This window comes from Euprymna scolopes, chromosome 22 (assembly GCF_053919585.1).
Source record: "Euprymna scolopes isolate OS-2025 chromosome 22, ASM5391958v1, whole genome shotgun sequence".
NCBI classification, from domain to species: Eukaryota; Metazoa; Mollusca; class Cephalopoda; order Sepiida; family Sepiolidae; genus Euprymna; species Euprymna scolopes.
The window spans coordinates 15,795,427-15,809,876 of NC_136503.1; the positions used below are offsets into that span (position 1 = coordinate 15,795,427).

Genomic DNA, 14,450 nt, shown 5'->3' on the forward strand with positions numbered 1-14,450 from the left:
ATTTCCAAATCTGTGCCCAAAAATGTGTGGAATATATAGGTTGAGAATTGTTCTCTCTCTCTCTCTCTCACACACATATTCTCACTTTTATAGGTTATATAGGTTGAGAATTTTTTGCTCTTTCCATCACTCACATTCACACTTTTATAGATATAATACATAGATTATGCCAGATATATTTACATATGTCTGAATACCCAATATACACATTTTCAAATCTGTAGATAAAAAATTAGTTGAATATATAGGTTGAGAATTGTTCTCTCTCTCTCTCTTTCTCTCTCTCTCACACACACATTCTCACTTTTATAGATATAATAGATAGATTATGCTAGATATATTTCCATACGTCTGAATACCCTATATCCAAATTTTCTAATTTGTAGATAAAAAATTTGTAGAGTGCATAGGTTGAGAATTGTTCTCTCTATCTCTCACACACACACATTCTAACTTTTAAAGATATAATAGATTATGCTAGATATATTTCGATATTTCTGAATACCCTATATATAAAAATTTGTTGAATGTATAGGTTGAGAACTGTTCTCTCTCTCTCTCTCTCTCTCTCTCGCTCACACACACACACATTCTCACTTTTATAGATATAATAGAAAGATTATCCTAGATATATTTCTATTTGTATGAATACTCTATATACAAATTTTAAAATCTGTAGATAAAGAATTTGTTGAGTATATGGGTTGAGAATTGTTCTCTCTCTCTCTCTCTCTCTCTCACACACACACACACATTCTCACTTTTATAGATATAATAGATTATGCTAGATATATTTCCATATGTCTGAATACCCTATATACAAATTTTCAAATCTGTAGATAAAAAATTTGTTGAGTATATAGGTTGAGAATTGTTCTCTCTCTCTCTATCACACACATTCTCACTTTTATAGATATAATAGACAGATTATGCCAGATATATTGAAATGTGTCTGAATGCCCAATATACAAATTTTGAAATCTGTAGATAAAAAATTTGTTGTATACATAGGTTGACAATTGTCCTCTCTCTCACACACACACACATTCTCACTTTTATACATATAATAGATAGATTATGCTAGATATATTTCTATATGTCTGAACACCCTATATACAAATGTTCAAATCTGTGGATAAAAAATTTGTTGAATGTATAGGTTGAGAATTTTTATCTCTCTCTTTTTCTCTCTCTCTCTCTCGCTATCTCACACACACGCATTCTCACTTTTATAGATAAAATAGATAGATTATGCTAGATATATTTCCATATGTCTGAATACCCTATATACAAAGTTTCAAATCTGTAGATAAAAAATTTGTTGAATATATAGGTTTAGAATTGTTCTCTCTCTCTCTCTCACACACATTCTAACTTTTGTAGTTATAATAGATAGATTATGCTAGATATATTTCCATATGTCTGAATACCCTTTATACAAATTTTCTAAACTGTAGGTAAAAAATTTGTTGAGTATGTAGGTTAAGAATTGTTCTCTCTCTCTCTCACATACACACACACACACAAGTTCTCACTTTTATAGATATAATAGATAGATTATGCTAGATATATTTCTATATGTCTGCCTACCCTATATACAAATTTCCAAATCTGTGCCCAAAAATGTGTGGAATATATAGGTTGAGAATTGTTCTCTCTCTCTCTCTCTCTCTCACACATATTCTCACTTTTATAGGTTATATAGGTTGAGAATTTTTTGCTCTTTCCATCACTCACATTCACACTTTTATAGATATAATACATAGATTATGCCAGATATATTTACATATGTCTGAATACCCAATATACACATTTTCAAATCTGTAGATAAAAAATTAGTTGAATATATAGGTTGAGAATTGTTCTCTCTCTCTCTCTTTCTCTCTCTCTCACACACACATTCTCACTTTTATAGATATAATAGATAGATTATGCTAGATATATTTCCATACGTCTGAATACCCTATATCCAAATTTTCTAATTTGTAGATAAAAAATTTGTAGAGTGCATAGGTTGAGAATTGTTCTCTCTATCTCTCACACACACACATTCTAACTTTTAAAGATATAATAGATTATGCTAGATATATTTCGATATTTCTGAATACCCTATATATAAAAATTTGTTGAATGTATAGGTTGAGAACTGTTCTCTCTCTCTCTCTCTCTCTCTCGCTCACACACACACACATTCTCACTTTTATAGATATAATAGAAAGATTATCCTAGATATATTTCTATTTGTATAAATACTCTATATACAAATTTTAAAATCTGTAGATAAAGAATTTGTTGAGTATATGGGTTGAGAATTGTTCTCTCTCTCTCTCTCTCTCTCTCTCTCTCACACACACACACACACACATTCTCACTTTTATAGATATAATAGATTATGCTAGATATATTTCCATATGTCTGAATACCCTATATACAAATTTTCAAATCTGTAGATAAAAAATTTGTTGAGTATATAGGTTGAGAATTGTTCTCTCTCTCTCTATCACACACATTCTCACTTTTATAGATATAATAGACAGATTATGCCAGATATATTGAAATGTGTCTGAATGCCCAATATACAAATTTTGAAATCTGTAGATAAAAAATTTGTTGTATACATAGGTTGACAATTGTCCTCTCTCTCACACACACACATTCTCACTTTTATACATATAATAGATAGATTATGCTAGATATATTTCTATATGTCTGAACACCCTATATACAAATGTTCAAATCTGTGGATAAAAAATTTGTTGAATGTATAGGTTGAGAATTTTTATCTCTCTTTTTTTCTCTCTCTCTCTCTCGCTATCTCACACACACGCATTCTCACTTTTATAGATAAAATAGATAGATTATGCTAGATATATTTCCATATGTCTGAATACCCTATATACAAAGTTTCAAATCTGTAGATAAAAAATTTGTTGAATATATAGGTTTAGAATTGTTCTCTCTCTCTCTCTCTCTCACACACATTCTAACTTTTGTAGTTATAATAGATAGATTATGCTAGATATATTTCCATATGTCTGAATACCCTTTATACAAATTTTCTAAACTGTAGGTAAAAAATTTGTTGAGTATGTAGGTTAAGAATTGTTCTCTCTCTCTCTCACATACACACACACACACAAGTTCTCACTTTTATAGATATAATAGATAGATTATGCTAGATATATTTCTATATGTCTGCCTACCCTATATACAAATTTCCAAATCTGTGCCCAAAAATGTGTGGAATATATAGGTTGAGAATTGTTCTCTCTCTCTCTCTCTCTCACACATATTCTCACTTTTATAGGTTATATAGGTTGAGAATTTTTTGCTCTTTCCATCACTCACATTCACACTTTTATAGATATAATACATAGATTATGCCAGATATATTTACATATGTCTGAATACCCAATATACACATTTTCAAATCTGTAGATAAAAAATTAGTTGAATATATAGGTTGAGAATTGTTCTCTCTCTCTCTCTTTCTCTCTCTCTCACACACACATTCTCACTTTTATAGATATAATAGATAGATTATGCTAGATATATTTCCATACGTCTGAATACCCTATATCCAAATTTTCTAATATGTAGATAAAAAATTTGTTGAATATATAGGGTGAGAATTTTCCTTCCTCTCTTTCTCTCTCTCTCTTTCTCACACACACACACAAGCTGAAAATTGTTCTCTCTCTCTCTCTGACTCTCTCTCTCTCTCTCACACACACACACATGGTTATTTTATAGATATAATAGATAGGTTATGCTAGATACATTTCTATATGTCTGAATACCCTATATACAAATTTTTAAATCTGTAGATAAAAATTTTTTTGAGTATATAGGTTGAGAATTGTTCTTTCTCTCTCTCTCACACACACATTCTCACTTTTATAGATATAATAGATTATGCTAGATATATTTCCATATGTCTGAATACCCTATATACAAATTTTCAAATCTGTAAAGATAGAATTTGTTGAATATATAGGTTGAGAATTGTTCTCTCTCTCTCTCTTTCACACACATTCTCACTTTTATAGATATAATAGATAGATTATGCTAGATATATTTCCTTATGTCTGAATACCCTATATACAAATTATCAAATCTGTAGATACAAAATTTGTTGAGTATATAGGTTGAGAATTGTTCTCTCTCTCTCTCACTCACTCACTAACTCACTCACTCACTCACACACACACACACACATTCTACCTTTTATAGATATAATAGATTATGCTAGATATATTTCCATATGTCTGAATACCCTGTATACAAATTTTCAGATCTGTACATAAATATTAGTTGAATATATAGGTTGAGAATTGTTCTCTCTCTCTCTCTTCTCTCTCTCTCTTTCACACACATTCTCACTTTTCTAGATATAATAGATAGATTATGCTAGATATATTTCCATATGTCTGAATACCCTATATACAAATTTTCTAATCGGTAGATAAAAAATTTGTTGAATATATAGGGTGAGAATTGTACTTACTCTCTCTCTCTCTCTCTCTCTCTCTCTCTCTCTCTCACGCACACATTCTCACTTTTATGGATATAATAGATAGATTATGCTGGATATATTTCCATATGTCTGAATACCCTATATACAAATGGTCAAATCTGTAGATAACAAATTTATTGAATAGATAGGTTGAGAATTGTTCTCTCTCTCTCTCTCGCAACCTTACACACACAACCACACGCAAACATTCTGACTTTTATAGATATAATAGATCGATTATGCTAGATATATTTCCATATGTCTGAATACCCAATATACAAATTTTCAAATCTGTAGGTAAAAAATTTGTTGAATATATAGGTTGAGAATTGTTCTCTCTCTCTCACACACTCACATTCTCACTTTTATAGATATAATGTATAGATTATGCTAGATATATTTCTATATGTCATAATACCCTATATACAAAGTTGTAAATCCGTAGATAAAAATACGTTGAGTATATAGGTTGAGAATTGTTCTCTCTCTCTCTTACGCACACACACACACACACACACACACACATTTTCACTTTTATAGATATAGTAGATTATGCTAGATATATTTCCATATATCTGAATACCCTATATACAAATTTTCAAATCTGTAGATAAAAAATGTATTGAATATATAGGTTGAGAATTGTTGTCTCTCTCTCTCTCTCTCTCTCTCTCTCTCTCTCTCTCTCTGGCTACCTCACACACACACACATTTTCACTTTTATAGATATAATAGATAGATTATGCTAGATATATTTCCATATGTCTGAATACCCTATATACAAACTTTCAAATCTGTAGATAAAAAATTTGTTGAGTATATAGGTTGAGAATTGTTCTCTCTCTCTCACACGAAACTGTGCGCTCGGCTTCTTCCCCCCCTTCCCACCCCAAATGCTTGGGAAACTGTGCACTGTTTTTGTTGGTTTTCAAGCTGCCTCTTCCCCCCCCCCACACACACACACAGTTTAACAGTAGTAGGAGGTCAAGAGAAAGAGGGTGAGAGAGAGAGAAGAGTAAGTTGGTGAGAGAGAGAGAAAAGAGAAAGAGGGTGTTGGTTTTATATTTTTATTATCGTCTAATATTTTGAAAGCTGAATTTCTAATAAAATGTGCATCTATAGGAGATAATGCCTGGGAATGTGTTCCCCCCCCCCACAGTTTAACAGTGGTGTGACGTCAAGAGAAAGAGGGTGAGAGAGAGGGAAGAGTAAGTGGGTGAGAGAGAGAAAGAGAGAGAAAAAAAAGAAAGACGGTGTTGGTTTTGTGAAAAAAGTTGTTATTTACAATTGTTCGCATTCTTGGCCTTTTGGTCAAGATCAAAGTGTAGTATCTGTTCTTCAGATGCTGCACTTCTATTTCTTGTTCTCTTTCGGTGGAGGAGAAATCCTCCACGACTGAGACAATTTTTATTTTTGTACCTTTTCTCCACGTTAAAAAACGACCCTGGTGTCTAACTCTGTCCCGTGGGGAGGCATAGTAAATAGGTACAATTGTTCGCCATTAGTGGATGTTGACGTCACGTCACGTGACATGACTAAGCGTTTTTTTTTTTTAGTATGAATAACATTTTTTGTTTTAATTATAAAGTCTACACTTAATTTTATAGAAAATGATGTATATATAATAGAAAAAAAAAATTACTGGTTTTGTTGGATTCAAGTGGATCCCCCCCCCTCCAGTTTAAGAGATAGCAGGTCACGTGGTAATATACAAAATGGCTAGCGTAAATATAAAGATCGGTTTTTTTATCGACGAATATTTTGAAAGCTGAATTTTTTTTTATTCCTGTACATTTTTTCCTGATATTTTTCGTTAAAACTCTTGTATAAATACTATTTTTAACCAGTTAAATACGTTGGAGACATTGTCATGGAGTTTAATAATCTCTAGAACAAAGCAGAAGAGAAATTACAAAAGTATCGGTAAAACAAAGTGTTTGTTTACATTTGTTCGCCATTACTGGATGTTGACGTCACGTCACGTGACATGACTAAGCGTTTTTGGATTATGTAATATTAACATTAAAATGACAGGTTTTTTTGGGGGCCCCCCTAGGAGAGAAATGATCAGTTCACCCCCTTTTAATGGTCCGTTTGGTGTGGAATTTCGATATTTGTCATGCGGGTGATCAAGGTTCAATATGATACATAATTTGTCAACTTTGGTTGTGTCTGTCAAAAGTTTGAGCTGACGTCACGTCACGTGACACGTATTGAATAACGTTAAAATGACAGGTTTTTTGGGGGGCCCCCCTAGGAGAAAAACGATCAGTTGACCCCTTTCTACTGGTCCGTTTGACGTGAAATTTCGATATTTGTCATCCGGGTGATCAAGGTGCAATATGATACCAAATTTGTCAACTCTGGTTCCGTCTTTCAAAAGTTTTAGCGTTACAAACAAACATACATACATACATACATACATACATACATACACACCGATTTTTGCCTTTTATATATATAGACTAGCAGGGCTACCCGGCGTTGCTCGGGACCGTATAAACAATGAAAAAACAAAAGCAGATATTGAACATATGTTTGATTCTTAGGGGAGAGGAATCTTTCATCTCTATGTATTATTTGTTTTATCTACCCTAGGACTGATATTGTTCATGTTTTATCCCTAGCATAGGTAATTTACAGCATGTATATGAAATTGTTTTACCTTAGGGAGAAGAGAACAGGTAATATACAACATAATGTGTCTATATTACATCCCTGGCAACGCCTAGAAACCAGCTAGAACATGTATTTCAGTCAATCTTTATTATATCCTGGGCTATGCCAGGAAACCAGCTAATCTCTTTTTAGTGACTTGACCACCAAAATACCTCCCTAAGTGTGTCCTTTCTTTTGAACTTATTAGATATAGGTATCTAGAAATGTGTGTGGAATTTTGTTGAATGCATTGTTCACTATGATTTTCTTATTGTTCTACACAATATCAACTGTAGCGAAATAACACAGTAAACATAGTGTAGTGTTAGAATAAAGAGCAAAGGAAAAAATTAGAATCATATTTTGTAATTGCAAATCTAAATTTGCTAGCATGTACCAGTATTTGCCAGGTTGTGGAAATTTGGAACTTATAACATATGTAGTGGCCTTTTCCTAGATACCTATTGCTAAAAATTATACTTTCATTTTGTTAGAAAAATCTCTCTTCAGATGCCCTGCATCATTCAAAATAAAAACAAATATTTTTATAATTGTTTCAGTATATTGCTACACAATGTGAAAGTTTTTAACGTTTGTAAAAAAAATCATGAATGTGCTTATATTGCAAAAAAGAAAATATCAGTGCACAGTATTGAAAGTGTTTGAGATTCAAAAGTCTGTAACATTTCTACTAACTTCATAAGATGTCATGTGAGAAACTGAATTGAATATCAAGACATTATCTGAAGCGTTTTTATTTTGGTGTAACATATGTGTTTACAGTGAACCTTAACTTTTAATAAACAGATTGGTATGCAATGACATAGGCTAAGAATCTTTAAAATATATATAAATTGGAAAAATGTGTGAACAAATGAAAAAAAAATGATCCGCTCCACTTGATGACATCAAGCACAGTAATATTTTAGTGAAGAAAATATGAAATTGATGTTCAGTGATTAGTTTGGATGAATGAGAAAATGTAATTGTTTGATGCATAAAAATAACTCAGTTGCTGTATTTGATATTAAGCAGCAAAATATAGTGATTTGAATATTTGGGAAAACATCAAACCAGATTATGTAAAAAGAAAAAAAAAAGATGAAATTAGAAAATATATATTTTATGTTTATGAGTTCTGCCAATCAAAATTTTGTGGCAGAAATTGGGTGATTACCATGCAATTTTATTTTGGTAAAATTCTTAAATTATTAGAATGTTTATTATAATTTCTAATTAGTGACTTGTTATAATCAAAATCCGCCCTAAAGAGTGTCCTTTCTTTTATTAGGTATCAGAGTAGGTATCAAGATTTCTACTTCTATACAAATGTGATATTTCAGATCTGTACATAAAAAATTTGTTGAATATATAGGTTGAGAATTGTTCTGTGTCGCTCTCTCTCACACACACACGCATTCTCACTTTTATAGATATAATAGATAGATTACTCTAGATATATTTCCATATGTCTGAATACCCTATATACAAATTTTCAAATCTGTAGATAAAAAAATTTGTTGAGTATATAGGTTGAAAATTGTTCTCTCTCTCTCTCTCACACACACATTCTCAATTTTAGAGATATAATAGATAGATTATGCTAGATATATTTCCATATGTCTGAATACCCTATATACAAATTTTCTAATCTGTAGATCAAATATTTGTTGAATATATAGGTTGAAAATTGTTCTTACTCTCTCTCTCTCTCTCTCTGGCTACCTCACACACACATTCTAACTTTTATAGATATAATAGATAGATTATGCTAGATATATTTCCATATGTGTGAATACCCTATATACAAATTTTCTAATTTGTAGATAAAAAATTTGTAGAGTGCATAGGTTGAGAATTGTTCTCTCTATCTCTCACACACACACATTCTAACTTTTAAAGATATAATAGATTATGCTAGATATATTTCGATATTTCTGAATACCCTATATATAAAAATTTGTTGAATGTATAGGTTGAGAACTGTTCTCTCTCTCTCTCTCTCTCTCTCTCTCTCTCGCTCACACACACACACATTCTCACTTTTATAGATATAATAGAAAGATTATCCTAGATATATTTCTATTTGTATGAATACTCTATATACAAATTTTAAAATCTGTAGATAAAGAATTTGTTGAGTATATGGGTTGAGAATTGTTCTCTCTCTCTCTCTCTCTCTCTCTCTCACACACACACACATTCTCACTTTTATAGATATAATAGATTATGCTAGATATATTTCCATATGTCTGAATACCCTATATACAAATTTTCAAATCTGTAGATAAAAAATTTGTTGAGTATATAGGTTGAGAATTGTTCTCTCTCTCTCTATCACACACATTCTCACTTTTATAGATATAATAGACAGATTATGCCAGATATATTGAAATGTGTCTGAATGCCCAATATACAAATTTTGAAATCTGTAGATAAAAAATTTGTTGTATACATAGGTTGACAATTGTCCTCTCTCTCACACACACACACATTCTCACTTTTATACATATAATAGATAGATTATGCTAGATATATTTCTATATGTCTGAACACCCTATATACAAATGTTCAAATCTGTGGATAAAAAATTTGTTGAATGTATAGGTTGAGAATTTTTATCTCTCTCTTTTTCTCTCTCTCTCTCTCGCTATCTCACACACACGCATTCTCACTTTTATAGATAAAATAGATAGATTATGCTAGATATATTTCCATATGTCTGAATACCCTATATACAAAGTTTCAAATCTGTAGATAAAAAATTTGTTGAATATATAGGTTTAGAATTGTTCTCTCTCTCTCTCTCACACACACATTCTAACTTTTGTAGTTATAATAGATAGATTATGCTAGATATATTTCCATATGTCTGAATACCCTATATACAAAGTTTCAAATCTGTAGATAAAAAATTTGTTGAATATATAGGTTTAGAATTGTTCTCTCTCTCTCTCTCACACACACATTCTAACTTTTGTAGTTATAATAGATAGATTATGCTAGATATATTTCCATATGTCTGAATACCCTTTATACAAATTTTCTAAACTGTAGGTAAAAAATTTGTTGAGTATGTAGGTTAAGAATTGTTCTCTCTCTCTCTCACACACACACACACACAAGTTCTCACTTTTATAGATATAATAGATAGATTATGCTAGATATATTTCTATATGTCTGCCTACCCTATATACAAATTTCCAAATCTGTGCCCAAAAATGTGTGGAATATATAGGTTGAGAATTGTTCTCTCTCTCTCTCTCTCTCTCACACACACATATTCTCACTTTTATAGGTTATATAGGTTGAGAATTTTTTGCTCTTTCCATCACTCACATTCACACTTTTATAGATATAATACATAGATTATGCCAGATATATTTACATATGTCTGAATACCCAATATACACATTTTCAAATCTGTAGATAAAAAATTAGTTGAATATATAGGTTGAGAATTGTTCTCTCTCTCTCTCTCTTTCTCTCTCTCTCACACACACATTCTCACTTTTATAGATATAATAGATAGATTATGCTAGATATATTTCCATACGTCTGAATACCCTATATCCAAATTTTCTAATTTGTAGATAAAAAATTTGTAGAGTGCATAGGTTGAGAATTGTTCTCTCTATCTCTCACACACACACATTCTAACTTTTAAAGATATAATAGATTATGCTAGATATATTTCGATATTTCTGAATACCCTATATATAAAAATTTGTTGAATGTATAGGTTGAGAACTGTTCTCTCTCTCTCTCTCTCTCTCTCTCTCTCTCTCTCTCTCGCTCACACACACACACATTCTCACTTTTATAGATATAATAGAAAGATTATCCTAGATATATTTCTATTTGTATGAATACTCTATATACAAATTTTAAAATCTGTAGATAAAGAATTTGTTGAGTATATGGGTTGAGAATTGTTCTCTCTCTCTCTCTCTCTCTCTCTCTCTCTCTCTCTCTCTCACACACACACACATTCTCACTTTTATAGATATAATAGATTATGCTAGATATATTTCCATATGTCTGAATACCCTATATACAAATTTTCAAATCTGTAGATAAAAAATTTGTTGAGTATATAGGTTGAGAATTGTTCTCTCTCTCTCTATCACACACATTCTCACTTTTATAGATATAATAGACAGATTATGCCAGATATATTGAAATGTGTCTGAATGCCCAATATACAAATTTTGAAATCTGTAGATAAAAAATTTGTTGTATACATAGGTTGACAATTGTCCTCTCTCTCACACACACACACATTCTCACTTTTATACATATAATAGATAGATTATGCTAGATATATTTCTATATGTCTGAACACCCTATATACAAATGTTCAAATCTGTGGATAAAAAATTTGTTGAATGTATAGGTTGAGAATTTTTATCTCTCTCTTTTTCTCTCTCTCTCTCTCGCTATCTCACACACACGCATTCTCACTTTTATAGATAAAATAGATAGATTATGCTAGATATATTTCCATATGTCTGAATACCCTATATACAAAGTTTCAAATCTGTAGATAAAAAATTTGTTGAATATATAGGTTTAGAATTGTTCTCTCTCTCTCTCTCACACACACATTCTAACTTTTGTAGTTATAATAGATAGATTATGCTAGATATATTTCCATATGTCTGAATACCCTTTATACAAATTTTCTAAACTGTAGGTAAAAAATTTGTTGAGTATGTAGGTTAAGAATTGTTCTCTCTCTCTCTCACACACACACACACACACACAAGTTCTCACTTTTATAGATATAATAGATAGATTATGCTAGATATATTTCTATATGTCTGCCTACCCTATATACAAATTTCCAAATCTGTGCCCAAAAATGTGTGGAATATATAGGTTGAGAATTGTTCTCTCTCTCTCTCTCTCTCACACATATTCTCACTTTTATAGGTTATATAGGTTGAGAATTTTTTGCTCTTTCCATCACTCACATTCACACTTTTATAGATATAATACATAGATTATGCCAGATATATTTACATATGTCTGAATACCCAATATACACATTTTCAAATCTGTAGATAAAAAATTAGTTGAATATATAGGTTGAGAATTGTTCTCTCTCTCTCTCTTTCTCTCTCTCTCACACACACATTCTCACTTTTATAGATATAATAGATAGATTATGCTAGATATATTTCCATACGTCTGAATACCCTATATCCAAATTTTCTAATATGTAGATAAAAAATTTGTTGAATATATAGGGTGAGAATTTTCCTCTCTCTTTCTGTCTCTCTCTCTCTTTCTCACACACACACAAGCTGAAAATTGTTCTCTCTCTCTCTCTGACTCTCTCTCTCTCTCACACACACACACATGGTTATTTTATAGATATAATAGATAGGTTATGCTAGATACATTTCTATATGTCTGAATACCCTATATACAAATTTTTAAATCTGTAGATAAAAAATTTGTTGAGTATATAGGTTGAGAATTGTTCTTTCTCTCTCTCTCTCACACACACATTCTCACTTTTATAGATATAATAGATTATGCTAGATATATTTCCATATGTCTGAATACCCTATATACAAATTTTCAAATCTGTAAAGATAGAATTTGTTGAATATATAGGTTGAGAATTGTTCTCTCTCTCTCTCTCTTTCACACACATTCTCACTTTTATAGATATAATAGATAGATTATGCTAGATATATTTCCTTATGTCTGAATACCCTATATACAAATTATCAAATCTGTAGATACAAAATTTGTTGAGTATATAGGTTGAGAATTGTTCTCTCTCTCTCTATCACTCACTCACTCACTCACTCACTCACTCACACACACACACACATTCTACCTTTTATAGATATAATAGATTATGCTAGATATATTTCCATATGTCTGAATACCCTGTATACAAATTTTCAGATCTGTACATAAAAATTAGTTGAATATATAGGTTGAGAATTGTTCTCTCTCTCTCTCTCTTCTCTCTCTCTCTTTCACACACATTCTCACTTTTCTAGATATAATAGATAGATTATGCTAGATATATTTCCATATGTCTGAATACCCTATATACAAATTTTCTAATCGGTAGATAAAAAATTTGTTGAATATATAGGGTGAGAATTGTACTTACTCTCTCTCTCTCTCTCTCTCTCTCTCTCACGCACACATTCTCACTTTTATGGATATAATAGATAGATTATGCTGGATATATTTCCATATGTCTGAATACCCTATATACAAATGGTCAAATCTGTAGATAACAAATTTATTGAATAGATAGGTTGAGAATTGTTCTCTCTCTCTCTCTCGCAACCTTACACACACAACCACACGCAAACATTCTGACTTTTATAGATATAATAGATCGATTATGCTAGATATATTTCCATATGTCTGAATACCCAATATACAAATTTTCAAATCTGTAGGTAAAAAATTTGTTGAATATATAGGTTGAGAATTGTTCTCTCTCTCTCACACACTCACATTCTCACTTTTATAGATATAATGTATAGATTATGCTAGATATATTTCTATATGTCTGAATACCCTATATACAAAGTTTAAAATCCGTAGATAAAAATACGTTGAGTATATAGGTTGAGAATTGTTCTCTCTCTCTCTTACGCACACACACACACACACACACACACATTTTCACTTTTATAGATATAATAGATAGATTATGCTAGATATATTTCCATATGTCTGAATACCCTATATACAAATTTTCAAATATGTAGTATAAAAATGTATTGAATATATAGGTTGAGAATTGTTGTCTCTCTCTCTCTCTCTCTCTCTCTCTCTCTCTCTCTCTCTCTCTGGCTACCTCACACACACACACATTTTCACTTTTATAGATATAATAGATAGATTATGCTAGATATATTTCCATATGTCTGAATACCCTATATACAAACTTTCAAATCTGTAGATAAAAAATTTGTTGAGTATATAGGTTGAGAATTGTTCTCTCTCTCTCACACGAAACTGTGCGCTCGGCTTCTTCCCCCCCGTCCCACCCCAAATGCTTGGGAAACTGTGCACTGTTTTTGTTGGTTTTCAAGCTGCCTCTCCCCCCCACACACACACACACAGTTTAACAGTAGTAGGAGGTCAAGAGAAAGAGGGTGAGAGAGAGAGAAGAGTAAGTTGGTGAGAGAGAGAGAAAAGAGAAAGAGGGTGTTGGTTTTATATTTTTATTATCGTCTAATATTTTGAAAGCTGAATTTCTAATAAAATGTGCATCTATAGGAGATAATGC

The 14,450-nt window shown here is 31.2% G+C and overlaps 1 protein-coding gene and 1 pseudogene across 1 annotated transcript in view; one reads left to right on the top strand and one right to left on the bottom strand.

The window, feature by feature from the left end:
• Positions 1 to 14,450, bottom strand: part of LOC145243906 (voltage-dependent calcium channel subunit alpha-2/delta-3-like) — a 1,923,318-nt gene that overhangs the window by 1,260,615 nt on the left and 648,253 nt on the right. The gene's annotated exons all lie outside the window — the stretch shown is intronic.
• Positions 5,807 to 5,940, top strand: LOC145244133 (U2 spliceosomal RNA; annotated as a pseudogene).